Source organism: Mycteria americana, chromosome 19, assembly GCF_035582795.1.
Source record: "Mycteria americana isolate JAX WOST 10 ecotype Jacksonville Zoo and Gardens chromosome 19, USCA_MyAme_1.0, whole genome shotgun sequence".
NCBI classification, from domain to species: Eukaryota; Metazoa; Chordata; class Aves; order Ciconiiformes; family Ciconiidae; genus Mycteria; species Mycteria americana.
In genome coordinates this window covers 957,521-985,374 of record NC_134383.1, presented here as the reverse complement: position 1 = coordinate 985,374, position 27,854 = coordinate 957,521, and the positions used below count along the sequence as shown (strand labels likewise).

General features: G+C 59.2%; 1 protein-coding gene across 1 annotated transcript in view; it reads left to right on the top strand.

Annotated features, from left to right (window-relative positions):
- Positions 1-24,627, top strand: part of BUD13 (BUD13 spliceosome associated protein) — a 134,741-nt gene extending 110,114 nt beyond the window's left edge. The window contains exons 12-13 of the transcript XR_012778427.1: positions 23,568-23,684; positions 24,003-24,627. The gene's annotated coding sequence lies outside the window, so the exon portion shown is untranslated. The remainder of the gene's footprint in view (positions 1-23,567; positions 23,685-24,002) is intronic.
- The last annotated feature ends 3,227 nt before the right edge of the window (positions 24,628-27,854 follow it).

Sequence of the window (27,854 nt, the reverse complement as noted above, 5' to 3'; positions counted from 1 at the left end):
GCGTGGGGACGGCTGGCGCAGGGGCCCACGCTGTCCTCTGCTCCCCCCCAAAACCCGGCCGTGTTTCTGGTGGAGGAAGCCTGGTGTGGTTTCCTCCTGGAGACTGCTGGGGAAGGGGCGAAAACGATCCTCTGCGTGGCTTCCTCCGGCATTCCTTAATTATCCTTCTCACAAGGTTCAGAGACGAGCGAGCCTCTGCAGAGAAAACAGTCCTTTGTTATCTAATAACTCACAGAGAGCGGTGATTTGCATACAGCAAAAGGAAGGGAAAAAAAGCCGAGGAAAATGCCTGCCTCTGAACATCACAGAGGCATTTGATGGCAGTCGCCGGCCCTGGCCGCTCTCCCTGCCTGGAGTTCTCCCCAGTATCTGGGACGAGTGGGACTCGCAGTTCTCTCTCCTTAAAGGCACTGCACTTGGCAGAGCCTTTCAACTAGATGGAACGTCTCCGTCCTGCAAAAATATGCTTACGTTCCGCCTTTCATGCCAGTGCACCTGGACGCGCCGGTGGTTGCGCTACTGAAGAGCAGAGCCAGATGAAAAAGCTTCTGAAATGTCAGTGCAAATGGAAGTGGTCAGGAGCTGGCATGCCTCTGCACGGAGGTTTTCACCCCGCGCTGAGAGGGGGAGCTGAACTACTGGGACTCGTTGCTAAACGCGGGATTTGCTTGGATTTGCAAAGCTCTCAACCTCTGCCGGGGGCTCGGCACGGTGCTGCCGGTGCTGCCGCCGGCCCCTGCGGGCAGGGCTCCCCGGGCAGGCTGCCGGCGGCGGGGGCTGTGGGCGGCGGTGGCCCCCAAAGCGCCGGGGCTGTTACCGGGCTCCGTGGACAGGGACCGTCTGATCTGCGAATGGATTATTTGACGTGAAAAGACAGTAGCAGCTCCTTAAATGCATTGACTTGTTGAAAACCACAGATTTGGGTCCCAATGCCATCGAGCGCTATCACTTAGGTGTCTCAGCCCATCTACGTAAAGTAACTATTGATTTTGGTTGATATGCATTGATTCCAAGAAAACTGCCCTGCTTTGAAAATGAACTTCCAGTAGTTTCAAGGGAAAAGGCAACGTGCGGTCTCTCTTGCAGGGCTCCCTTCTTTTGTTAAACGCGGCTCGTGCGTTTGAAAAACAGAAGCAAAGCCAAACAAATAGCTCGGAGGGAATTAAAATGCATTGATTCTCAGGGTGGGAATAATGGCCTCCGTTAAAAGCTTTTGGAGACGTTAACGTACGTTGCTTTGAATAAAGGTCTCCCTCGGGCCCACTCCTCCCGCTACCGTGGCACTTACTGGGATGGGGAGGTGGGGAGCTGCACCCGGTGGGGTACCGACCCCATGGACGCGGTGGCTTCACCGTCGTCCCTGCCTGGCCCGGACAGCCCTGCCCCTCGTGCTCCGCTCCCGGCGGGGGATGCTCTCCGCCTCTCCTTGGCGCGAGAAGCTGCTCGTAACGGGCTTTGGCCGGGAGCCCCTGCCGGGGTGGGCGCGGGCACTCGGCTGGGCACAGCTTTTCCCTGGGGCGGCCCAGGGCTGCCCGCAGGGGGGGAGGCAGGCGGCCGGCGCCGGTGCCCCTCCTGGTGCCGGTGCCCCTCCTGGTGCCGGTGCCAGGGCTGCCGCACACCTGCCAGGCCTCCTGCCGAGCTGCGCCTTCTGTCCCTCGCTGCCCGTCCGTCTGTCCCGCCCGAGGTATCTCCTCCTTTGCAGTCATTTTAATTGGCAGGGAACGGCGAGCAATTCGGCAGCGGGTCCCGGCCAGCCTGACCTAGCGGAGCCTCGCTGTTTAGACCAACAGGCAGAGTCCATCTGGGAGAGCGAGTCCTAGTCCCTGCAGCGAGTCCTTCCTGTTAATTAAAGGTATTAATTGGCATGCAGCCTGCTTATTTAAAGAGGCGGTGGCCTCTGCGCTGCCTGGCGGTAATTAGAGCCGCACGGAGCTGTTCTCAAATCTGGGCACAGGCGGGGAGAGGGGAGCGGAGCATCGCATTCACGCAAGCGACTTCTGTCCCCGTCCCCGGGGAGGACGGATGCTGGTGCCGTCAGCCCCGCAAAGGGGCAGGGACACTGGGACTGGGTCCGGCCCTGCCGTCCCCACGCTCTCGTCCTGGCTCCCCTCTGCACCAAGCCGGCGCTGAAAGCACGCAGGGTGCGCGTGGGCGGCAGGCGAGACCTGCTGCAGGGAGGATTTTATCGTCAGGCGACACGCTTTTGTTGAAGCGGATGATTTCTCGTAGGCTCCCACCTTTCACTCTATAATTGGCCTTATAAGCCGCGGGAGGGACGTACGTGGGGCTGTATTTCGCAGTAATTCCCCGGCAGCCTGGCTGCGGCTCCTGCGGCCCGGGATGGGGACGCTGGCGCTGGCCCCGGCAGCCGAGCCCCAGCCCAGGCAACCGGCAGTGGGATCTCACCGGCCGCTGCAGCCCCGAGTTTTTCCGGCGCTCCACCCTAACTCCGTTAAAGTCTTTGCAGTTCAATTTCTGAACGTAGTCTGGGAGCGACGTGAAAATTAGATCTAATAATGAATGATTACAACTTTCAAGTTAAGTCTGGTTGGTTGACTAATCAATTTGGTTAAGTGAAAATCCATAGCAAATGAGTCAGCCGCAGTACAACATTTCTCCATCCAATTTAAATTAAAATCACCAACCATAATAATTTCACAATTACGCTGCGAGGATGCACCAGGGACTTGCCCCTCGAGAAGGAAGATGCCGGGGACTGCGTGAGAGGCCCCAGGAGCAGGAGGGAGCGAGGAGCAGGCTCCGGTGTGACCGGCCGCTCCGCCTGGGCGGCGGGTCCCCAGCACGGGGAGCCGTCTGGGCTCTTGTTGGAGCCAAAGGCCTCCGGGGAGCCGCACGGACCCGGTGCCGCGGCGCACGGCCACCCCAGCGCCGGCTGTCCCGGGCAGCCTCGCAGCTGCCTGTCCCCTGCCCGCAGCCCCGCAGGCTACGCCCAGCCCGGCGAGGGCTCAGCCGGTGTTTATAAAGCAGCCGCAAAGGAGTAGGAGAGGGGAGTCCGGTCTCGTAGATCAATTTGTAATTTTTCTTTTTTGCTGTGGCAGGAACGTGAGGGATGCGAACATTAAATCCCCAGGAAAGTCGCCTCTGCAGCAGTCTTTAGCGGTCTGAATTATTTATGTGTGTACAGTTGTGCTTCACACCGAACTGTACCTAAAATACATAAAGAAAGTCACTGCGGTCCGCGCGGTGTTGATTTGGGCCCGGGGTCTCCTCGGGACGGGGTCTCGTCCCGCTTGCAGACGGGCGGGCAGCGAAGCGGGGGAGCGGGTGGGGGGCACCGGCAGTTCTTCCGCCTGGTTTTGGCTGTGCCTTCGGCCGCCTGCATTGTATACTGGAGATAATTAACGATCCGTCCGCACAGCGAGCAGAGGGCGAGAGAGCTCCGGCAGATGAATAATGTAACGTTTTTGCAGAACTTTGTACCCGTGCAGAACGGCCCAACGCGCGCTTCCTTGCAAGCTGCCGCAGGCGTGCGTGCCGTCGGCGGGGCTCTGGGTGCCGCAGAGCTGCAGGCCGGGGCAGGGGCGGCTCTCGGGGGCCGAGGAGCGCGGCCGAGTAGCAGTCCGGCTCTGCGAGGCGGCTGCGGTGCCGGGCGCTGCTGGGGACCACGGTTTCGCCAGAGACGCCGGCTGCGTGCGTGCTCCGCCAGCCCCGGGTGGGAGCTCGCCCTGGAGGCCGGGGGCTGCTGCTGTCCTCCGCCCGGCCGCTGCCCCGCCACAGATCCGCTCGATTGCCGCCCCGCTTGCTTGAAGGGGAAACCCCAAATCTCACGCTGAATAGCCCGGCCGGGGCGAGCGGTGGGGCGGCACCGCCGGGGACGCTCGCAGGCGAGGCAGCACGGTCACCTCGCTTCCCCGGGGACTCGGGCCAAACTTTGTAAGGACCCTCCTGATAAATAAAAGAGCAGCTTCGTCTCCTGACGGCTATGAAAGAGCTCCTGCCTGATACGGGGGAAGCCTTTGGGTGCGTTTTGATATAAAAGGGTCAGGCGCTGGTGAGAGGAAGTCAAGACGCATTTACTTCGTGCCGCAATTGCAAAGGTCCCTGCGCGGGCGCTGGCTGAAGAGCAGCGATTGCTCACGAGTTTTGGAGCGGACTTCTCTTCGATTCACCTTTCCCAGGCTGGGGAACAGGGGGTTTCGTGCTGGGGCCGCATGAGGAACGCTCGCTGCCCGTTGCTGGAGGAACCGTAGCGTTTCCCCTTGGAAAGCTAAAGGGAGAAGAGATGATCAGGCATGGCTCGTGTAACAGATGGATTTATGGGTTATTTGGAGCCTCTTTGTGCTAATTTTGCAAACGCTGTATGTCTGCGGGCTCTTAATAGTTGCGTTCCCGGCTAAATGGATAAAGAATACGTCCTGTGGGGACTGAAGGCTTTGGGGAATAACTTATGCAAATCCCCCGTCTGAAAGCAGGTGGTGATGAGTTTCCGGCCGTTTCCCTCTCGGGATGGCGCAGGCCCGCTTGCTGCGGTCCAAAGAGCCCAAGACGGACAACACCGTGCAACCGGCTCGGCCCTGGGTGGGCGTGCCAAGGACTCGGGGGGGACCGGAGGTGAAGAACGCTGTGCTTCACCAGAGCTGCCGCTCCTCGCCCCTCCTCGTCGCTACGAGAGCCGGAGCGGGGACCGCCGCGGCCCACGGCTGCCTGGGACGAGGGGTGCTCGTCCAGACGGCGTCCCTGCAGAGGCACCCGCGGGTGGGACCGAGGGGCGGAGAGCTCGCGGGCGCGCGCGCTGCAGCGCCGGGAGCCGGTATCGGCGGGGCCGTCCGTGCTGCCTGCTGCTTCCCTCCTCCAGACGAGCATCCCGCCCGCTCCCTGGCTCAAGATGTCTTTTGAATGTTAAGGCTGTTTTTATTACCGCTTTAGCTCTAACTAAGAGGGAGAGCTCAGGCAGAGCTGCAGCCCAGTTGGAGAGCAGGAGCCGAGGTGTTGAAAGATGCATTATGAATGCAAGGTGTAGGGAAGAGAAATTATTAAACTCACAGATAGCAACAGAGCTTCCTTTGTGAGCGGTGGAGATGGGAAATTATGCTGAAGCAATGCATTGCAAATCACCCGCTGAAAGGCAGAGAAGGCCCTTTTATCCTCCGGGCCCTGAAGTTTTTCCGGTATCTTTGTATGCAGAGGCATTCCTTCAGGGGAGAAAGAGAAGCCAGCAATTTTGTGCCTGATTGGCAGGCTGTCCAGTGCCAATAAAGATATTTGTTTTTTCAGAGAAGTGCTCGCAGACCGAAATCTCGCTCTTGCATTTTCCATTACAGAGGAAAATGAAACTTGGAAGGCGTTCTCCATTAGCGCTGCTTAGCCTCGCAGTAATAGCAGCGCTCCAGCGACTCGAAAGCAGGAATGCTCCGCTCCAGCCCAGCAGCCAGAGCAGACGCGCTGCGTGGCGCGGGTTCAAAAGCGCCGGGGGTCTGGGGCGCGGCAGAGGCTTCTCCATCGTCCTCGGTGGTGTTTGCGTTCCCGATGCCGAGGGGGCTTTGGTGACCTGCTCAGCCGGCACCGGGGCTGGGTGGCAGAGCCGGGGCCGGGACGCCCTGCAGCAGCCGGGGGGGTGCGGGTGCTGGAGGCTGAGCCTGCCGGCTGCGGAGGGCGCTTCTGATTGCCCGGGTGTAGCGGGACGGACGGAGGTCGTCCGGCCGGGAGGGTCGGTGGCACAGGCGGGGATGGCGGGATGGTCCCACCGGTCCCTGGCACCGCATCCCAGCCGGGCCGGGGGAGCGGGCCAGGGTGGGCGGCGCGGTGCACGGGCACTAACCGGGCAGAGGGCGTCTGTCCTTCTCCGAGGCTTTGCCAGTGTGACTGTGCTCTCGGGGCGGGGGGGAAATTTCTGTAAGCTGTGCAGGGCTCTGCTGTCGCTCCCCATCCAGCCGAGCCATCGGCGGGGACGCACGCCCTCGTGCCAGGCTCCGCGGCACGCAGGGGATATTCGGGGCAACCCGAGGGGCTCCTCAGCCCCCGCTCCCCTCCGCAGGCACCCTGCGGGGTTTGGGCAGGGGCCGCCAGCCCCCCGGCTGCCCCCGCTCCCCTCTGCCGCTCTTGCCAGGCTCCGCGCCACCGGCCCCGCTCGCCGCCGATCCAAGGCAGAGAGGAGGAACATCTGTTAACACAAATGCCTTTCTAATTTCTTCTTAACTCTCACTCGGCATCTGCGTCGAACAAGCCCCCGCTCGGCTTGTACCGTGTTTAATTCTGGAACGGATTCAAAAGGCGCTTCGGAGCCGGGAGCGGGAGGGAAGAGCCTCTAAATCTTTAATAAGGCGCCGAGTCAGAACTTCTGCCGGGCTCCGTCCTCATCGCACGGGGGAGAATACCCAGAGACAGGATTCCTTAATAACAAACACCTTTGCAGCAGCTCATTAAATCACTGCATTTCTGAAGCACAGCAGGACACTTGTGTGAAGAAATAGTGCAATCTCCCAGTCTGAAGTATTTTCACATCTGAGTTATTTCCCCTGCATATGATCAGCTCCTTGCTTGGGTTTTTTCGCTCCCCCATCTCTGCCACAAATTACGTTCACTGATGAGCACAATTAACAAATGAGAGACAAAGTCGAAAAAACACATCTCCCCCGCCCCGTCCTTCCTTTAATGTTTTACAGTTTAACAAATCGCCCAGGCGAACGGAGCGAGGAGAGATTTCTGCTGATGATCTGAAGGCGCAGCTTTTCTCTCCTTCTTGCTGTTTGTCTTTGTAGACAACAAAATGCCAAAAAAAAAAAAAAGAGAGAGAAAGGAGGGTGGCAAAAAAAAAGGAGGGTGGAAAGACAGGCCCTCTTCAGGGTGTTTATCTGACCAGCTTGTTTGCTCCTTTCCTATCCGAGCTCACGCGTGATGCCAACGAGATGCTCTAAAGGTACCAACGAACCGGGAGACACGGTGCAGAACCGACTGCGGTGAAACAGATGGAGCAAAAGGCTTCCCTGCTCGGCCTCCGGCTCTGCCAGGGTCCAAGGGAGGGGGCGAACGCACCAGCCGAAGAGAAAGTCTGCGGACACCCACGTATGTGGATGGGTGCCAGTGCCGAGCCAGCCCCTCGGCTCGGTCCCTCGGCAGCACTACCATCGGGGCGCAGCGCGCGCTTGCTTGCGGCAGGGGATGAGCGGGGCTGCGAGCAAAGAAGGGCTGCGAGCCGAGTTTAATAGCACAACGGATTTACTTTTATAAATGCCGCAGCCTAACGTAGGTCAGAAAGCAGTGTCGGAGCGATTTCTAGAAACGGATGGGTTTTGCCGCGCCGGTGGCACAGCGTTAACCTCGCGGGTGTGAGCCGGGCGCCGGGCGTGCCCGAGGTGGGGTGGGGATGGCGGCGGGCTGGGCTGGGCTGGGCTGGGCTGGGAACGCTGTGGGGTCCCGGGGGCTCCCAGTGCGGGGTCCCGGGGAGCTGCCCGGGTGCTGCTTCCCAAGCACCTTCGGTTCTGCAGAGCTTTGCCGGCGCCCGCACGGGGACCCTGCCGCACGCTGGCCCTCCCCAGTTTATACCCCTCCATACGAGGGTTTCATATGAACGTTTCACATGAAGCATTTTCCAGCACAGTCTAATTACAAGGTAAATAAACGGGCCCTCCCTTACAGTTAATTTGTTAGGTAGCTTTATTACCAACAGGAGAGAGATGACACAGAAGGATATTACATACGGTGTTGCTGGTAATTATTTTTATTACTTCATGTGAGTTTTATAGTGGTAGCAGGGAGAGTTTTGAGTTGCTGCTTCCCGTTTCGGTGTAATTAACGTTCCCCGCGCACTGTGGGCAGCCGAGCAGAGATGCGCCGGGGTCGGGCGTTTCGGTCCGCGCTGGGCTGGCGCCAGGAAAAGCCCTGCGGTCTGGTCCAGCCAGCCTGCTGCCTGCACCGCGCTGCCTGCCTGCGATGGATGCGCTCGCCCTCTTAACCAAACTAGCAATGGTTTGGTGCAGGCTCCAAAGGAGGCAAAGACCTGAGCCGTGGCCGGGCCAAGAACTCCTCTGGTCCCCATCTGCTCCCCGAGAACCCACAAAGAAGCGGAGCGGCACAGCGAGCATTGGTGCGCGTGAGCCTGGGACACTGCTCGTGCGATTGACACTTGAAGAGCGGGTGGCTTTTCCAAGACTCATTTATCAAGGAACAAAGAAAGTTGTGGGTAGAAGGAGTCTCGTGCGCCGCTTTCCTATTGCATGTGATTTGGCTACGAGCCAACCGCTTTATCTATAAACATGACAGGCAAAGGGAGCCTTCTTTGGGCTCTCCCTGCCAGGCAGCGCGGCTGCACGGCGGTGATCTCCCCGTGAGCGGGGACAGCTCTCGAGGCTGCTCCTCGCAGCAGAGAGACCTCTTACCGGCGGCAGATCTTTGGTAAGCGACCGATAGCGTGCATAACCTTGTAGCGTGGTAACTTTGATTTTGCCTTGGGAACTTTGATTGCGTGCTGCATTGATATATTTTGCATACGTAATCCCTTAGACATAAAGCGTTGTCCAAGTCTGAGACTAAGATTGGACCTAGCTGCACCTAAGCTCCATCAGGAGTTTGGAAAGCAAGGGGTCCGCTTTGAACCTCGTGACTCAACAGGAGGGTCCTCCCTACCCTTTTGGATCCCCGGTCTCTCTGTGAATCGTTCTAACTTGAGAGTAACCCAGTTCCCCTGTGTCTGTTTCCTCCACGCAGTAATTAATAGAGTGAACCTTGCCAGCCAACTTTGTTAAGTCGCGCTTGTATAAATCACATTAAAACCACTTTTGCTAATACCGTTGAGGGTGATTTTGTAAGCGCTCTAAATCGCTCGTTTGCAACACTGCACCGCGCTGCCTGCCGAGCAGGGAGCCGGGAGGGAGGGCACCAGCCCACGGGCAGCGCCCGCACCCCGGCCTCCGGGCGCAGCTCCGGCGACGTGAAGACCGAGGGGCTCATCCCTCGAAGATGCCGTCACCTCCAGGCTTGTTTCCTTTCCCACCGGTTGGCCAAACTCTCTATTTGCAAAGCAAACCCCTTGTATCGGCCAAAGAACTCCTCGTTACTCCACAGAAAATGAAGGTACGTAAACGTCTTTATGAAAGGTGATGAATTCCCGTAGTCTTCTGTAGTGAATTTTGCTTCTGTAAATCTCTCCCTCTCTCTTTGCATGTGCTAATTGGTCTTAGGGTTAATTAATCTGATTTCATTATATTCTCTTTAATTTGTCAAGATATCATTTCTTTATTGGGCAAAGAAACACTTTAGAGGATTGTCACAATTGGAATAATCCCCCCCCCCTTCTTTAAAGTTACCGAGAGAAGTCATTATCAATTAAGCTAATTTGCATACACATTAGGGTAATCGTTTTAGTTTAGCCAAATTTGCGAAAATTTACATAGCAAATTGACCTTCCACATTTTCACTTAAACGTATAAAGCGCAAGAGAGAGTTGCGCTGGCATTGATAATGAAATGGAGTTTATTTTGCATGGTTCTCTTACTAAAAGAGGGCTAATTAGACCAAGTAATTTTTTATTTCATCCGTAATTGCAAAACAAATAAGCTCTTTGGCAGTTTCTTCCCTTTCCCCTTTCTGGTGTCACACGGACGGGGAGCGTTAATAGGAAAGTCGCGTTCTCCTTGTTAAGCCGCGTCCGATGGCTGCGCGTCCTTCCGTCTGAGGCGCCGTGCTTTCTCCCAGCCGTCTTCTGCTGGAGCTGCTGAGGCTTCCTGGGTCGCCCAGGAACGGCCGGCTCCCGCTGTCCACCTGCCGAATGGCAGGGGAGAAGGGGGAGGGCAGGAGAAGGCGCGCGCTGCCGGCAGCGGGAAGGGAAGCGCGCAGGGGTGACGGCCCGGGTGCCGTGCGGCTGGGTGGGCGGGGACCGCCGAAAACGCCGCCTCCGTGGCGGCGAGGCTGCAGCCGGCACCGCCGAGGCGGCGCTGAGCCGAGAGGGCCGGTCTGCCAGGCTGCTCGTGAAGCCCGCTTGCGCGTGCAGGTGAATCCTCGTTAGCTGGCGGGAGCGGCGGGCGCAGCGAAGGAGGGGCGAGGCCGCGGCGGGGCTGGGCAAGGGGAGCCGGGGCCCCGGGGTGGCCCTGGGCTGCCCGCCGGTGCCCGCGGCATCGCCCGGGCAGGGCAGGGCCAGGCGGCGCCCGCTCCCCCTGAGCGAGGACGTCTGCAGTTTTGTCCTCGCTTTGCCCACGTGTGTGGGCTGGCACGAGGCGCGAGGCGGTGGAAAATCAGCCTCTCGGACCGCTAACCGAGCAGACCGCCTCCCCCCCCCGCCATACTTTTGTGGCCTTGAGTGTTTTTAACGGCAGCCTTCATGGTTTGATGGAGGATTTTACACTAATGCAAGGCATTACCTAGTTAATTTGGCCAGAAAAGAGTGTAATTTTGCACGGTCAAAGTCATTGCTACTTGAGCTAAAAGTTCCATTACGGTGCGCTGCCCACCTAGCGATTTCGGAGCACGGAGAGATAAGTAGCGTTTTATTAATGGGTGTCCTCGGGAGCTTATTGAAAGGACGGCTCCTCGTCTTCCTCGGAGACGAATGTGGGAGAGGAGCCGAGGCAGCGAGGGACGCCGGTAGGTGCGTGTCTGACGTCCCGGGGTGGGGGGCTGGCCACGACGTGCTCGCGCGAGGCGCGCACGGCACCTCTCCTGCCCGGGCACTGCTCGGTCCCCGGGGTCCCAGTCAGCGGCGGCATTGTGCAAGGGCGTTGTTATGCCAAGCGCTGAATAAACACGGGACAAAAAAGTTGGGTCCTGTAATGGTAAATAATAAATGATCCTCTGTGATCGCTGGCGCTGGCCGGGGCTTCCCAGCCTCTTGCGCGGCCGGGACTCGGGAGGGGCTGTGCTGCGCAGAAGGATGCCCGCTCCCACGGGGGGCCTGAGCCCCCCAGGGTTTGCAGGAGCAGACGCTCGTCCCGCCAGGCTGGTGAGATAAATCCCCTTAATGTGCCGTTTGTTTGGTTTTGCAATTCTCCTGTATTCTCTCCTGCCGTGCTGCTGCAAAACAAGGCGTGCAACAAAGCGAGCCAACCTTGTGCAAACCCTCCCGATTCCCGACTTGTGAGCAGAGACAGCTGTGACCAATTCCAGCGAAATACCTCGCGGCTGGGCTACAAAGCCCAGCTAATCTCCCCGCCGGCCCGGAGCGGGTCCTTCCCCCTCGCACGCCTGCGCCGGCGGGGCAGGGAAGGGGGATAACGCTTTGGAGCCACTACAAACGCTTCGGAAAAGGCTCGGCCGTGGTAGCGAGCAGCTGGTGCGGCTAATCCACTTTCCAAGCGCATTTGCAAGATACATAATTAAGAGTTCTGTCGAGGGGGGAAGCAAAGCAAACCGTTAGACTTGTTTATAACATTCTGGCTAGTGTAATACCCGCTCAGGACCTCCTTTTCCGGCGAACGGCATTAAGGTGATCCCTAGGCAACGTCCCTGGGATTTCCCCGTGATGCCTGCATGGCATTAATTTGGAGTAAATATTTGCAATTCCATTTGCTGTGTAATTAAGCGCAGTGAAGGGATCCTGCAGATTTTGGGGGGCTTGTTAACCACCGCGCCAATTTAGGTGATGATCCCTTTCGAGCTCCCTCCTCTGATTTCCAGCGTCTCTCTTTAAAAACCTGCTCTGATCAAACGAAGCAAAGCCAAGGCGTGCGTGTTCAGCCCCGCAGAGCTCAGCAGTGCTTTGCCGGCTTATGCTGCCGGAAAATCTGCCCTAACCCTGCCCGACACTGTAATGGGAGCGGTACGGCTTGAGGCACGAAGCCAAGAGCTGCCGGTGCCTGTTCGAAATGGTTCATCAGGCTGAGCGAGGGAGGATGCTCGCGGGAACCCGTCTCCGAGCAGCCTCTCCCTCCCAGGCTTTGCAGGTGGCTTTTAGACGGCGAGACTGGCACGGCGAGCTGGCTTTCCCTGCCTCCTGTCCCAGGGACCGGCCAGTGGCACGAGCCCCGTGAGGCCGAATATCCGTCTTGCCGGAGCGGGCGGGGAAGCAGCAGACATCTCTGATGTCCCCCGATGTCCCCAGCATTGGGGCTGAGTCAGCAGAGCCGGAGGCACCCGGCAGCCAAGCCCTCGCAGGAGCACAGTCATCAAAATATTAGCAAAAACACGCAGCGGGGCGGGAGAGGATGAGTAATTTACTCCAGCCCCAGGCAGCCGCCTCGTCATCGGAGGTGGCAGCGGCGGGCGTGCTGACACGTTGCGTGCGTCGTACATGCCCCTTAACTCGTTTGCTTAATAAAAAATGCATAGTTACCGCAGCGCCCGAGCACGCCGCCGCGCGTGGCTCCTCTCTTGGTGAACCGCTGCTTCCCAAGCCAACAAAGAAATACTGGCCGGGGCTGCAATCGGCCCAGCTTTGGCCTGCACCCAAAGCCGTGCTTCTGTTTAAGCCTGGGGATGCTCTGTGGGTGCTGGGGGCACGCAGGGCGCTGCCTCAAAGCACTGCTGCCTGCGACTGCACGAGGGAAGAGCGAGCACGCGAGAAAACACCTATTCCTGCTTAAAACACATCTAGCCGCAGTCTCTAATTTGACTTTAAGACACATCTAGTGCCGAAACAAGCCCATTCGACACCTCTGAATGAGGTCTGCCAGCCTCGCCTCCCCCCGGGTCACACCTCGCCGGGGCCACGGCTGAGGCAGGCGCGGAGAATCGATTCGGGGGGCTGAAAATCAGCAGTACCCGACGCCGCGCCCGGAGGCGTCGCAGAGGCGACGGAGAGGCACGTTCAGGGCCGGGCCCCGCGGCGGGCGCCAGCCGGCGGCTCGGGCAGAGGGACGGAGGCGAGCTCGACCCCTCTTGCGGCAGGAGCGTCGCCATCCTGTCGGGTCTCTGCAGCCTGCCCGCGCCCCTACGGACATGCCGAACTACAGCGTGAAGGAAGCGAGGTGGGCTCCTGTCTAGCTGTCGGGGAGGATGAGTTCGCTGTGAGTCAGAGGCAGAGCCGCGGAAGCGATGCAGGAGGAAGGGAGCGGTCTGTGCCCGGCTTGATCAGAGGCGCCGGGCGCTTTACGTTTTTTCCAACACGACTCTTGTTTGCTCCGGGTGCCCGAGGCTGAGCGCGGCCTGGATGGCGCGGAGGCTGCTCGTCAGGCTGCCTTGCCTCCCAGGCACCGTCTTTCACGCTGCTGGGCACCGGCACCGCCGTGCCTGCGCCTTTTCCTCCCCGGCATCTCGCCGAGGCAAGTCCTTGCTTTGCACGTGCCTTCCTGGGGCAGGTGAGGGGCGAAACGCAATCGTCACCCGGGCCCGGCCTTGCCTTGCAAGCTCTTTGCATCTTCATCGCTATTATTACTGCTGATAATTGCAATATTATTATTATTATTATTATTATTTTTGGCAGCAACGCGAGTCCTTCGCCTATGCGAAGGATGGATTCTGTTGCTTCTGGAGGAATCCTCCACCTACCTCTGTAGTATTTCTTGTGCCTGGTTAAAGATCATCAGAGCCTTTGTTAGCGGAGCTGACTGACAAGGGGAGTAGATTAGTATGAGAACACCCTGTCAAAAGTGGTGAAAAGGCTGGATTGATTTTATAGGAAGTTTAGTCAGAGTTGTGTGTAAAGCCCTTGGGGGGTTGCACTGCAGTGAATCAATCTCCTATATTAGCGAGTCCCTCTGGGAACAGTCAGCTTCACTGTTTATTACAGCCAAGGCTGCATATAATAGATATGGCATTCGCTTTCTCCCTCTCTCCTCTCTTGTAATTCGCTACTTGAAATGGCAGCCGCGCAGCCGAGCACCCAAGACGGGCGCAGGTGCCGGGGTTTCTGGTACCCCCAGGGTCCCCTGCCCCGGTCCCGGGCTCCCCTCCCCGGGCGCTGCCACAGGGCCGCGGTTGCCGAAGGGCAGGCTGCCGTGCTGCCCCTTCCCCGGGGAAACATCACCTAGGGGAGCCAAACGCCTTTTGTCTGGGGATCGGCTCATACCTTACTCACCGTGGCAGCTTTCCACCTGGTACCCGGGAAACAAAACGAATACGCATAGGGCGATATCGCAGGAAGCTTTTGCAACGTTAATTAACGGACTCCCACAACGCTTACATTAAGAGAGCTTTTGGCAACCCTTAAATAGAGAAAAAAGGCCGCATTCGGAAGCCATGTGAGCTTAGATATCCGTGCGCTGCGTTAGGCCGGATTGCATGCAATTACTGCTGTATGTAAATCAGCGGAGGGGGAACAAAGACGTTGCAGGTTACATGCCAAGAAGCTGTAAGCCAGGGCAGGGGGCGAGGGCCCTTGCCTCGCAGCTGCTTCTTCCTCCCGGACGTTGTTGTGCCAGCACCTGAGAGAAGAGAGAAAGCTGCTCTGGGGAAGGCCGGGAGCCTCCGCATCCCGGTCGCCCCTTCCCGGTGCCCGAGCCGGGGGAGCTCCCGTCTCCCTGCGCCCCGCTCCGTTCCCGTGCTCCGCGCACGGGCAGAGCGGCCGGGCTGAGCGCAGGCACTGCATGGCCACGGACGGAGGTAAGTCTAAGTCTTTCAGTGGAATATATGCTGGCTGGTGTAAGTTAAACCGGCGTGAACCAACTTGAGCCTTCTTCCACTCCAGAGTCGTACCACGTTTAGCTGAAAGAGGCTAAAAGGCAATAGTGCTGCATAAAGAGACCGTGACATAAAAGCTCCTTTGTTACCGACTCCGGAGCGGGCTGGTTCAGGCTGCGAGTACAACACGAGTTGTCTGTTCTAACTGCCATTGCCGTAAGCGTTCCTCGCGCGCGCCCTCAGCATCGCGCCTTATCACCGGGGATAAGGTTCTGCACCTGAAACGCGCCCGCTGGGAAGCGTCGCCAGCGCCTGCGGCTGTGCGAGAGCGTCTCCGCGAGCAGCGTCTCCGCCAGCATCCCGCCGCGGCACCCCTCCTGCCCTGGGCAGCGGCTCCCCGAGGTGGGGCGAGGGGAGGGCGGAATGTCAGCCAGCCGTGGACTCCTCCCGAGGGCCCCGTTTTACGAGACACAGCGCTTCTGGAGAGGCGCGTCCCTCCGGCTTCCCCGGGGGCCGCTGAGCCCTTGCCCCGCAGGGCACGCAGCCGGCTCAGTGCTGGGTGTCCCCGACCTCGACGCGCTTCCCACCCCAGCCGCAGCACCAGGCAGGGTAGCTGGCCAGCTGGGGAAGCTCTTGCTGCAGATGAAAGGCTGTAAATGTATCTATTCCGATACCGAACATCTTTGTTAGCAGACATCAATATTGTCTTAGCGTAGCTGCTGCCTTCTGGCTGTTTGTTTTCTCCCTGGCTTCGCTGGGCTCCCCTCTCCCCCAGCAGCCGTGTCGGGGCTGCTGGACTTTCCCTGCTCCTGCCCACCACAGGTTTGCTGAGCAACACGCCGGTTTTGCGCGGGGATACGAACCGGAGGCTCCTCCTGGAGCTTTCCGTAAGAAATGAAGTGCGTTAGTTAATTTTGCAGTTAAACGCCTTTTTCAAAGAGCTGCCTCTATGCCAGGCAGCTCTGAGCGGTTGGTACCCGGCAGCAGCTGTCCCAGCCCTGGGCTCCGCTGCTCCCTTCGGGAGGTTTTCCTCCCCGTGCCGGTGCAGAAGGGCCCGCTGCACGCTTGGAAGGCTCCCGGAAAGCATCCCAGCGGAGACGCAGCCCGAGGCGTGTGCCCGCCGTCTAAAAATAAGCCGGTGGTTCCCCGTTGGCGTGCACACGCCTGCGTGTACGCGGCCTTTCTGTGTGGTGCTTAATAAGCCGGATAATTTCCATTCTTCCTCTCCCACTGTCACTTACCTCACTTTTTATCTGCACAACAGAACTTCCTTCCCGCGCCCCCCATCCTCTTCTTTCACTAATGCTCTTCACTTTCAAATGCTAATAATCCGCAGCAGTAAAGGGCTTAGAAGTGGTTCTAGATTGTTTGATCTTTGCCCTGTGATCTACTTTCATCTTTCAGCTTTCAAATGTTCCTTTAGATTTACTTTAAGCTATTAACACGCTTGCTACTCACAGGCATGCACTTTTGCATGCTTTGCATCAAATCCGCCTAGATTCTCGTGGAGACGGGGAAAGTTAAGCTTCTGGGCATCAACTTTTCCGAGCGGTTGGTCATCCGCTGTGCCAAATACAGCAGGGATTTTTAACCTCCTCGTGCGTCAGTGTTTCAAGAGGTGCTGCCTGGTCACCCCAAGGACGGGGGACGGGGTCTTACCCGCTGAGGAGGGAGATGCTGGGGGAACGGGGACAGCCCCGGACACAGCCCGGGCCTCTCCCGGGGGATGCGGCGGGCGGGGAGCCGTGCTCCTCCTTCCCCTTTGGTAATTACGCCTCCGGAGAGAAGGGCTTTGAAAGCACCGCTTTGTTGCGGAGCTCCTCCGGACTGCCTGGTCCTCGTCAGAGCGGCGGTAGAGACATCAGAGCCCTCTGGCAGCTGTTACGACTTCATCCGGCCGGCCGGCCAGCGCCTCCGCCCTCGCCAAGAGAGGAAGCCAGAGCGCTGGGCGATTTGCAGACATTAGGGAACGCAATAAATCAGAAAGCAGAAGTTATCGAGCGCTTCGCTAATGGATGTTTCCTTCCAGAGCATCCCCTCGCGGGCTCCCCGGGGGCACGGAGGCTGCCTTTGCAGGGGGAAGCCAAGGGGAGCCTTGCCAAGCCCCGATCGCCGCTGGAAAACGTGCTGAGGAAGGCGGACACGAGGCGAGAGGGAGGCACCGTCCCCGGCCGGTCAGCGGCAGGAGCCGCGCGGCGCCGGCGCGGGGGGGGTCCGGCTCTTCCTGCCGGTGGGAGCGACCCCTTGGCAGAAGGCAGCCCGTCTGCGTGCCGTAGGCTGTGCTGCAGCCGCGGGGCCGGCGACGCGCCTCCTTCCCGGGGTCCCCGCACGGGCTGCCGGCCTGCGTCCGGCTCCTGGGGCCAGGCCCCCCCGCACCGTCCCCTCTGCCTCGCCCCTGCCGCGGGAGCCCCAACCGCAGCGCTTCTCGAGGAGAAGCAAGCTGTTTGATAGTTAAACCCAAGCAGCCCAGGCAAAGCTGCTTTTCTTTTTTTATTTATTCTTTTAATTAAATGCCAATTAGAAAGGAAGAGAGGAAAAAAAAGGCATTAAACACTTAAATACACACTACACCCAGGTTGCTCGAAGTTGCTACAAGCTAATTAGCTACTTAAGCGATCATTTGAAATTCCATACCAAACAATTCATAATCTGCCACCAAACCGGCAGCTAGCAAGAAGCAGCCCTCAGCCTCCCTTGCAACGAGCGGGCAGTGCCCGCCTGCCTGCCCCGTGCCCGCGGGGCCACGACCACCTCCGTGCCCGGGCACCTGGCACGGTGCAGGGCTTCGGCTGAAGACATCTCTGCCGCCTCTCCCGCTGCCGCGTGCCGCCGTGCCCCCGCAGCCGGCGATGGGGCAGCTCGGGCACCGGCGCTGGGATGCGAGGTTCCGGATCGGGACCCGAGCACCCAGTCTCATCCATCAGCCCGCAGGAGAGCGGCACGTAAAGAACAGTACGTTCATTAGAGGCAGCGATTCAGCCTCCGCCGCCATCAGTTCCGGCAGCGCCTGCGCTGCCTGCACATCCAGCAGCCTCTTCCGCTCCCTTCCGCAAGATCTAGTAATTATTAATGTCGGCTCCCGCGTGGCACGCAGAGGAGCTCTCGGTACGTCAGGAGGGGACGGGCGTGCTGCAGGAGACGCCGGCCGGCCTCTCGGGGAGCTGGCAGGGAGGTTTTCTGCTCCCTTTCTTCTGCTCTACTTTTCATTAGCAAGATCAGTCTCTCTGTGCGCAGAGCGAAGAGGAGCGGGCCAGCCAGTGCACGCACACGCGGCAGCGCGTGGGGCCGGAGGGAGGATGCTTGCGGTGCCGCGGCGGCTCCGGTGCCGGCCCCTTCGCATGCCCTGAAACCTGGTCCCTCTCCCAAGCCGTGGCTCCGGGAAGCGGGCGACTTGTGCTAATGGCTCCCTTCAGAGCCTGGCAAATGGCCGCAGCAGCTCGTAAGCTGCAGCCCTCAAGGACCGAACCGCCAGTATGCCCAAATATATCCATTTACAGATGAGGCAGGCTGGGTTCAAGTACGTCAGCTGCCGCCTGAGGACGACCTTCTGATTTTCTGCATTTTTGTTTCTTTGCTGCTGGTGTTGGAAGCCGCTTTTCCAGCAGCCCCTCACCTTGGGAGCGGTGGGATGGGGCAGGGAAGGAGCTGAAGCTGCTGAAGCTCACAGCCCGGGTTGTGCCCCTAAGCTAAGCTGGTTTTTTGCTGTTAGAAAAAAAATGCATGTGCTGGTTTTGGCTGGGGTAGCGTTCCTTTTCTTCACAGTAGCTGGTGTGGGGCTGTGGTTTGGATCTGTGCTGGAAACAGCGCTGGTCACCCAGGGCCGTTGTCGCTCCTGCTGAGCAGTGCTTGCACGCGGTCACGGCCTGTTCTGCTCCTCCCCCCCCCCCCCCCCCCCCAGCGAGGGGCTGGGGGGCACGAGGAGCTGGGAGGGGACGCGGCCGGGACAGCTGCCCCCACTGCCCAAAGGGACACCCCACACCATGGGGCGTCGTGCCCAGCACGTAAAGCTGGGGAAGAAGGAGGAAGGGGGGACGTTGGGAGCGATGGCGTTTGTCTGCCCAAGTCACCGTTACGCGTGCTGGAGCCCTGCTGTCCTGGGGATGGCTGAGCACCTGCCTGCCCGTGGGAAGCAGGGAAGGAATGCCTTGTTTGCTTTGCTTTGTGCACGGCTTTTGCTTTCCCTATTGAACTGTCTTTATCTCAGCCCTCGAGTTTTCTCACTTTTACCCGTCCCATTCTCCCCCCCATCCCACCACGGGGGAGGGAGCGAGCGGCTGCGGGGGCTGAGCTGCTGGCCGGGGTTAAACCACGACAACGTGGAAACGCGTTTTATTGCTGCCCCTGTGCCCTTCCCCTGCTCGCCTGCCCGCCTGCCTGCAGGAGGGGTGCCGGGGCAGCGTGCAGAGCTGTTTATTAGTATTTGCATGCGTGCTAATAAGAAAACATCATTTCAAACTTCAGCCCTCGTTTGCCTGCTACCAAACAGCAAAACAAAGCGAGTGAGAGGCTGTGAAGGGAGAGCACGTTCTAAATGCGCCGGGGAGAATTCAAAGGCACTTTAAAGTGGGGATGTGGTCTGGGGAAGAGTCTGTTTTCAATGCAGATTTGTTTTTGTTTGAATTAGTTGATGCTTATTTTAAGCTCCCGTGGCATGTTGTCATCTCTGGATTACTTGTTTTCCTGTGCCAAAGTCAACCTCAATTTCTCCCCTCCTTTCAAGAGGGAGCCGTGATTTTCCCTCTGCTGCACAGAGCATCAGATGGGCAGGACAGACCCAGCTTCTCTAAGTAATGCTGACAAGATTACCTACTGACTGCCGGAGTAAAATGTTGCATTTCAACTAAAGCCGGGGCAGATGGTGGAGGAAAACACTGGAAACTCGTCTCTAATTCCTAGTGAAGGACAAACCTCGCGGGGACCGGCGGATCGCTTTGGATAAGCCGGAAAACTTTGGCTGCTGTTCTGAAGCTCATCCGGCGCTCCCGCGCGCCCGGAGCCGTACGGGGTGCAGCCTGCCCCACGTCCCGGCAGCTGCCGGATCCCCCGTGCCCGGCAGCGCGGGGGCTGCTCCGCTGGAAAAGCCTCTCCGCCGGACGGGAGCCGGTGTCGGGGAGCCCCCGCGTTCGCTCCCGGCCCCGTGCGGCACAGGGGGCAACCAAGAGGAGCCTCCGGCGGGTTTGTCTTCAGGAAAGAGTAAATGCTCGTCTTGCTTCTGCGCAGAAGGGGCCGGCGAGCTTAGACGTAGCCTGGGCCGGCCTCCGGGGCTGTGCCGCCTAGCCTGGGAGCGTTTTACCTTGCGTGCGGTACCAGGAGACTCGGGATTTGAACCCTCACAAGACGGCAGCCGGTGCCCGCAAGCCCCGGGAGGCTCCTCGCCTGCCCGCAGCAGAGCAAAGCCGGGACACCTCCCGGCTCCCCCGGGTGGGCAGGGGGACCCGCAGCCCACCGCGTCGTGGGAGAGACAAGCCGGGGCCAGGGAGGTGACGGCGAGAGTGTTCTGGTCAAACGGCGTCGGCCGTCGCCCTGGCAGTCGTCGCGTGCCCTGGCCAGGGCGACGGGTGCCACGCCGAGACCGCCCGTCCGCCGAGGTCTGTGTCCTGGGTGCAGGGGGCACCTGCCCGGTGCCGCCCTGCCGGCACCGACGCGGGCTGCGGCGGCCGTGCTGCTCGCCACCGAGGGCGTTGCCGCGGGATGGAGCAAAGGCTGCCTCCCTCCCCGAAAGTCGGCGGAGGTCACGGCACTGCCTTCAGCCGGGGCAGGCGGGCTGCAGCCAGCCCGGATCTGCAGACGCAGACGGAACCCAGTCCAAAGGATCAAATATTAGCTAATGAGCTAATTAGTTTCTTATTAGCAGCTAATGGCCAGAAACTTCAGCGGCATCTGTTGCCTTCGCCGGCAGATTGGGCAGATGCTGAGGAAGCTGGATCCAAAGGAGGGCTGCAAAGGAAGGGTCTCCCGGCATCCGCGCCGCCCTGCCTGCCACCCCCCCGCTCCTTCTGCCCCCGCTTGCGATAGCTCTCTGGTCTTGCTGTCGTGCTCGGCCCCAGCACCTTTGAAGATGGGCACTTAGTAAATGATTTAAGGCAATAAATAAAGCTCTTGGCCTTTCCTTGGGCTTGCCCCGAGACGCTCTGCTCCTCCTGTGTTTTGGTTGCTCGCCTGTGTCATTCCTTAGCCCGCTCTCTTTCCCGTCGCACCTTCGTCCTGCCGGCTTCGCTCTTGCTTAATCGCCGCCGAAAAGGTGCGAGGCGCAGGACCGGCTCCCTGCCGGTGCCGGGGAAGAGGACGGGCCGTGCGCCCACGCGCGTCCCCGGGCACCGCTCAGCCCTCCGAGGCTGCTCCGGGCCTTCAGCAGGATCGCTCCCGCTCCCCGGGGGCTGTCAGTCCCCGGGATTTCAGCTCAATCATTTCTGAAACGGGGAGCTGTAGCTAAACCGCCTTTGCGGTTTAACAGGATTCTTCACAGCCTACACGGCAGAGGCTAGAGCTGCTCATCACCTGCTGTTGTAATCTGCACCGTTAAGCCTCCAGCTCTATACAGAAAGCTTAACTTTGCTTTGCTTATTTGCCTTCTCTATTCCCTCGCATCCGGCAGCCATATTTCAGGCAGGAAAAGTTAATCTTTTTTTCCCCTGACTCCAGACAAAGGCATTTCGGATGAGATACAAATTGCTGATGAAATTACTGGCTTTGAGCCTCAGCTGGGAAAGGCTCACTTAAAAGAGTCCCCACCAAAGGGAAGAAAGTCATTTGCCCGCGATGCCCGGGCCTCACGCGCCGCGTTTCCTCGTCCTCTCCGGGGCGTCGTCGCGGATTAAACAAAAAATAGCCCAAGAGCGAAGCCGAGGACGTGACTCGCGCAGCCGGCTGAGGCTGATGGAGATGCCCTGCCCGGGGCAGGAGCGGCGGCGGCTGCTGGGAGCCTGGGCTGGGGGGCCTCCCGGGCGCCGGCGTGCTTTCCTGCCTCTGTCCCGCGCCCCAGTCGCGCAACCGGCGTTAGGAACAGCTCCCCCGACGTCCCCCCCGCAAAGCTGGGTGGGCACGGCTGTGGCCGAGCATCCCCGGGGCGCGGGTCGGCCCGCCGCGGCCGGCGTCGGGCTGTGGAGCGCGCTGACTTCGTTAGCGCTCGTTATAAGCACCGTCTCGGAAGATAAATGTACAACTGAACGCGGAGGTATGCTTTCTGGTGAAACGGAAAAGTTATAGATGTTAGCTTTGTAGCTTTATGAAAACGCTTTCTTATGGAACCTGAAATGACCAAGATTAGATTGAATTAATATGTACGGGTTTTTAATAAAGATTTCTAGCACAAGCATTTCATAAAAATGCAAATCTCAGCTGAGATTTATAATTAGTAGAGATATGTGCGGAGCTAACAGATTATCAGCAGTGCCGAGCTCTCCGCAGATAATTGCATGGGGCTGCGCGCAGCGTCCCCTCGCAGCCCCGGAACCTCGCGGGGAGCGCGGGGCGCTCCCGGCACCGCGGCGGCGCGTGGGGACCCAGCCGGGGCTCCGCAGGAAGGCGGGACGCGCGGCGGCGTAGCGAAGCACCCGCAGCATCCTCTGCCACCCTCCCTCGGAGGAGGAGGAGGAGGAGGCAGGGTGAAGACCTCGCGGTCCTCAGCAGGGTAGCGATCCGATGCCTCCGCGCTCTCCTTGTCCTCCCGAGCCGCGGACGTTTGCACGGGCGTGTGACCAGGGCCCTGGTGTGCCGGGAGCTACAGGCTGGCACGCGAGGCGGAGGGCTGCGGCGGTCCAAGACGTGGCGGTCCCGTTCCCTCTGGGATAATTCCTTCGGAAGAGATGACTCGGCACGTGTTGACTTTTACAGCATTTCACAGTTTTCTGTGCGTCCCTAAGTCCCGGACCCCGGACACCGCGTCAAAGAGCTGCAAAAAAAAAGTTGTTGCGATTGCTCTAAAGCTTTCGGGGAGGAGGTGAAGCGGGAAAGGGCAGGGAGCCTTTGGAGGAGGGCTGCTCTCCTCCAGGCGGTCCTCCGCAGGTCACGCTGCAAGGCTTCGATTCTCTTCCCTTCCCTCCGCCGTTTCTTCCGGAAGCCAGGAGGAGACCCTGGTGGAATATTAACTCCGCGGTCACGAGTGATTATTTATTACAATCACCGCTTTCGGGTCCTTTGACTCCTCGCTGTTAATTAGACTGCAGGGTGCCATAAACATGATGGAAAGCGCCCAGGCGCGGGAGGTAGGGAGCTGGAGCCGTTCTGGGGAGAGCACGGAGGAGCAGCCACGCTGGGGACAGCGGCCGTCACCGCCGCGTCCAGCCCCAGCTCGGGGCCAGAGGGCGGGGGGAGGCCAGGTCCCCCTGAACCGAAACGCCCAGCCTGGCTCGGCCGGAGCAGAAGCTGCCGCCCCACGTTACGCCGTCCCGGCACCCCGGGGACCCCAGGGTGCACCTGGGGCCGCGTCCCCGCAGGGATGAACGGTGCCGCGCGTGTCCCAGGGGCATCACGGGGCGAGCGGGAGCCGGGGCCTGAGGCAGAGCTGTCCTGCCTCTGCCCCGCGCTGGAGAAATATTAAGAAAGGAAGGAGAAATGAGCTCTTTTAAATGGTATTTGAATCCCCCCCGGGGACTCTCGCAGAAGCAGAATGTGAATAGCGCGGCTGAGCGCTAGGTCGAGAGCCGAGAGCAGCTCTGCTCCAACAGTTATTTAAAATTTAAACCCACAAATTAAACAGATTCTTTTTTATGATGATAAAGTCCGTGTCCCGGGTCCCCGAACACCTTTCACTCTGTGCAGCGGCGCCCTGGGGACTGACGCCGGCTGAGATATTGCTGTTCGCCAGTGGCTTAGGGCTTTTGGCAGCGCCTCTCTCCTTTCCAACCGGCCCCGCCGGTCCCTTTGGGTGCCCGGGCTGGGCGCTGAGCCGGGCCCTTTCTGCTCCCCCCGGGGTTTTCCCGGAGGCGCGGGAGGGACGAAGCCGCCAGCCTCCCCTCGCCTTCCCAGCGCGCCGGAGCGCGCCGGAGTCTCAGCCCACTTCTGCTTTAAGTTTTGGCTTCGTTTTTTAAATTACGGCTCAAAGCGCAACCGTAGCGAGAGGAGAAGGAGCCCTGACATTCGTGTGGCAAAAGGAAACCTTTTTGTTTCTTTATTCTTTAAAGGCTGCCTTTTCGCCTGCTGTTACCTGTTGCTCTGAAGGGATTCGGTGAAAGGAAGCTTTGGGATGACGACACTGAAATTGGAAGCCCGGCAAGAACAGCGGGTCACGGGTGAGAAATGTAAGCGTCTTACAAAACAGGAAAAAAATTAGGCATCATTAAGAGAGGCGAGCTTGCCGCTCTGCCGTTTGACGCTGCAACGCGGCCCGGGCAGGAGAGTGCTCCCTCCAGGCAGCCGGGCTCGGCAGCGTCTCGCTGCCGCTCCGAAGCCTCGGTGGGGCGGCAGGAATTTTTCCATTGACTCTTTTCCCTACAGAAGGCGGGGGGTTTAATTAAATAAGTGGGCTGATGAACCGTGTCTTTTTCCCTCAAAAGTTCACCGTTTTGCTGCAGAAAGGCAAACACCACCGAACGCTTCCTTAATCTACGTTATTCCAGTTCCAGCAGCCCGTGGCCAATATTTTTGGGTTATCGGGGTCGTCCTCGGCAAAAACGTGCCGGTCCTTTGTTCCGTCCTTGCTGTTTTAATGAGTACTTGGGATTATTTAAAGAAACCTGGCTCATTTCAAGACCTGAACCGGTCCCGGGAGCGGGAAGGAGGCCGTCCGTGCAGCACGCTCTCTGCCAAGCCCAGCAGCCTCAGCATCCTCCTCCTCCTCTTCCTCCCCGGGACGGGCTGGCCCCCCCTCGCCGCTCACCAGTCCCCAGCTCGGTGGCACTCGCCAGCGCGGCCAGAGAGGGACAGACGGACTGATCTTCAAGCAGCGAGGCCCGGATCGGAGCAAGACTGCAGGCTCCCTGCTGCAGTGCCTCTCCCTGCAGCGGGGCGGCGAGCTGGCTGGGGAGAGGGGAGGTGAGGCTAAAAAAGACTCGGGCCTGGCTGCGGGTCTCCGATGCGATGCAACGTAGGGCAGAAGGGAGAGAGGCAGAAAGAGCGCAAAAGACAAGCTATTTTATTTCGGTGCAAAAGTATCCACCTTAAATACCCTTTTTATTACGTTATCTGCATAGTAATACTAATAATAGATCTTGTTGGCAGTTCTAATGAGGCTGGAGAATATAAAGTTTCCAATAAAGTTAATTGTTGCCTTTAATACTCTCATACATTTATACATGGTAAATCTTTAAAGAAAAAACCACTCATTTCTTTTCTATTAAACATTCAGGACTGGTCCCTCCTTTGATGGGCCGAAAGCACGTGCTCTGCCGGGTCAGCGACTCAACCCAAAAAGCCGAGTTATCCCCGAGAAAACCTCCGTCAGAGCATGAAGCGGGGCGCTGGGGCTGGGAGGAGAGGGGATTTTTCTGTGCTTGGGGACCGGGTTGACTGCTGCCTTGGGTCTCTGCTGAAGTGAGTTTGTTTGCCCTGTGAAATTCCCCAGGGCCTGATGCAAGCAGGCAAACCTTTTATTCAAAACTACCTATTAGGCAGTAGCTTAAAAAAAAAAAAAAACCAAAAACAAACCAAAAAAACCCAAACGGGACCTTTCCAGGGTGAAAATCAACACTTTAAGCTGGCTTGAAATGGAGAGTTTCCTGGACTGCTGGACAAGCGTCTCCCTGCTGACTGACGCTGCAGCCCCTTCTGCGCGGGCTGCCCGGGGGGGCTCGCCAGGACAAGACCCCCCGCTCCTCCCGGCCCCGGCGCTGGCTGCGGGGTCCTCGCCTCCTCCCGCCTCCTCCGCTCCTCCCCCTCCCGCAGGATGCCGCTCCCCGGGGTAATTCACGGGGCGCGCTGCCATCGGCTGTGCCGGCGCTCCTAACAGGTGGTTGGATAATTAAGTGTGCTTTATGCACACAACGCTGTTTTGCTCAGTGTAATTGCAGATTCCATATAAATAATTCACATGGAATTATTATACTGAGGACATCACCCGCCTCCTCATAATTTGCTTAACTGAAATAGGCTCTTTCATCACTGGCGGTGATTTGCTTTAAGACCGTGTACACACCATCCCTTACAGCTGACTTCGGTGGAGATTACTGTAAATTTAATTAAGTTATGCAAATTGTTTGTCCACTCTGCGGTGGAAGGGTGTAAGGCCGCTGGACCGTGCAGTCTGAGGGCAGGGAGCGGGGCAGTAAGCCTGACGCCTCCGAAAGAAGTGGATTATTATTGATAATAAAGTAATAATAGTGGCCGACTTAGGAACTTGTACGCCGCGCCTGCTCCCGAGGGCGGTTCCCGTGCTTTCCACCGAACACGTACCGGGCACTCTGCCTCCCAGGCGGGGCTGGCATCGCCTCGTGTCCTTACGGAGGACGCCCGTTTCCAGGCGGGTCCCTTAGCTGTGCCAAGGCAGCGAGAGCCAGCGCCTGCCGTTACTGTATTGAAGTTTAAACGCACGACAGGGGCACGGGAGCGGGGAGGGAGGTAACGGCTTTCCTCCCGCGCCGAGCGCTCGAAACAGAGGGTAGAGGACCCACCTGCCCGCGGGCAGCTCTGCCGAGCAGCAGCGGGGAGGGTGCGGGGAGGCATCGCTCCCTCCCGAGCATCCCGCTGCACCGCTGCCTTGGCAGGAGGTTCTCCTCCGCCCCTGCGAGACGCCGCCGAGGCTGGAGGTTGGGGCGGGAGCCTGGGCGGGAGGTGACCCGGTCTCGCGGCGGCAGGCAGGCCAGGCGGGCGCAGCCCGCGGCTCCTTCCCGAGGCCGGCGAGCCACCCCGGCACGCCCCGCTCCCGAGGCTGCGGTTACCGTGGCGTGGCGTGGCAGCCGCTCGCCCTGCTAAGGCAGACAAAGCGATGCTATAGCTGCTCTTCGCTATTCAGGAGCGCTGGCCGAGATGAGGCTGGCAGCCGAGTAGAAAAGCTCGCTCCAGCCCTTCCTCCTTGCGCTGTCTCCTCCTTTTGCCGCCTCTCCGTGCCGACTGCTGATCAGCCGCAGCCGGATAAACGGCGTGGGAGAGCAATGCTCGCTGCCTGCCGCGCCTCCGAAACTGGGCTTGGGGGTCTTCCCGGTCCGGGGGCAGCCCGCGGGGCGTCACCGTCCACCGGTGCCGTGGATGGCCCGGGGCCGGGCTCTCCTCGCTGCCTGCAGGCGGGCGCCTGGCACGGCCGAAGCACCAGGCAGCCTCCCGGGCGCTTCGCGGGGGTTTGGGTGCCGCAAGCCCTTGCCAGCACCCGAGGACGGGGCTTTATATTGCTAACGGCAATAATTCCTGCCTCGGAGCGGGTGGAGAAGATGTGCGTGGGCCTCGTGCTCGCGGGAGGTAAATTGCCACGTAAGCACGACAGGTTATTTTGACGCGCAGCGGGTTTCTGGGGAGCGCTGCCGGCACGCGGCCGCCGGCCGGCTCCCCGTCTCCCCGGGGGAGGACGCGCGACGGCAACGGTGACGTTCGCCTCTGCGTCCCCGTCCTTGGGACGATGGCCCCGCAGGGTGACGGATGTCGTGGCCACGCTTCCTGGGTGCTGGCTGGTGATCGGGGGCCGCTGTTCATCGCCTCAGCCCTGGTCCTTCCTCCCAGCCGCTGCTCCCGTCACCCAGCCGCTGCCTCACCAGAAAACACTCCGCTGAGGGGCTCTCCGGGGACTTTCTGGCCAGCGTAAGAGGGGATTTAGCGATGCCGCTCTCACGTACGGGCGCGTACGGGAAGAGCGAGCGAAGGCCGGGAGGGAACGCGGGGGTGTGCGGCACCAGCCCCGCCCCACCCTGGGCCCCATCGCTACCCTGTCCCTTCTCCCAGTGCGAGCCAGGGGACGGTGACCCATCCCGTACCGCGCGGCTGGGGCTCCGCGTCGGAGGGGTCCAGCTACTCTCAGATGTGACACCAACAAGAGCTCGCCCCTTCTGTCTAGGGAGATGAAATCACTCTGGAAACGTTACTTACGAATGAGGCTTCGCAACGCCCCCGGGCACCACATCGTACGATTATCCCCGTCTTACGCATCCAGAAGCTCCGGCACGGAGAGAATAAGCGACCTCTCCAAGGTCACCCAGCGTGTCAGTGACAGAGATGGATTCAGAGCCCAGGAGGGGACTCTCAAAAAATCTCCTTATCTTTATTTTTTATTGCATTTAAAAATAAAACACAGTTATTAAATATCATAATACCCATAATAGATTTTAAACTTGAACTGCATCCAGAGATGCTAAATGATAAATATAGCTATTATCCGAATAAGCACTCAGTGAAATTGATAGCTAGCATTTGTTTAATGAGTGTGTGTACACACACATGCAGGGGCACGCATGTGCGGAGAGGGGGAGAGACTTCGACGGCGAATTTAGAAAGGGAACTTTTTACGTAATCGCGTCCTGTCGACTCGTGGGGCTCAACGTCCCAGGAAA